Consider the following 806-nt stretch of genomic DNA (forward strand, 5'->3'; position numbering starts at 1 on the left):
AGCTGCTAACCCATAGCTTCGGGCTCACAACCCTTGCATTCTGTCGCATGATCAACACCACCTCAGTTTACTTCCTGAGAATTTGAGTGGCAAACACTTTTCAGTAAAATACTGGCCTTTGATTGAGCCTTTTCAAAAATCTTCCCTGGAAATCTTCAACTTGCTTACTAACCTGATAATGGTCATCTTGAGTTATCCTTATGTTAAAACCTTTAAATAAAGACTTGAGCTAATGGGTTTTGATTGTTTTTTTTTTTCATTTTCTTTTTACAATATAAATTGTTTGAGGACAAGGAGGTGGGAAGAAAGCTAATTCTGGTAATCTTATATTTACTAAAAGGTGAAACTAGCTTTGCTCATGAATGTAACTTATTTACAAGTCAGGTACCATTGAAAAATAATTTAAAAGTACTGTGAATTCACCTCATGAGATTTCCAAATATGTCTACACAGAGGTTAAAGGACAAACACAAAATATGCCCCCAAATTGGGTGCTACTGTACCCTTGAGTTATTTCACCATTTTTTTTTCTTCCTGAAAATTTTCAAACTTAAAACTGTGAAGTGTCATACTTAGTTTTCTGATAGTCATTCATAGCTTCTGTGGACAGTTTCACCAAAAATGTCCCTGGGTCCCTAGTGCAAGTAAAATTAAAATTGAAGATTTTTTTTCCATTTTTTAAACTTAAATTCAGTTAGCCAAGGTATAGTACATCATTAGGTTTTGATATAATGTTCAATGATTCATTAGTGGAATATAACACTGTGTTCATCATATCACATGCCCTCTTTAATTCCCATCATTTT

Source organism: Ursus maritimus, unplaced genomic scaffold (genome assembly GCF_017311325.1).
Source record: "Ursus maritimus isolate PB19 unplaced genomic scaffold, ASM1731132v1 scaffold_23, whole genome shotgun sequence".
NCBI lineage: Eukaryota > Metazoa > Chordata > Mammalia > Carnivora > Ursidae > Ursus > Ursus maritimus.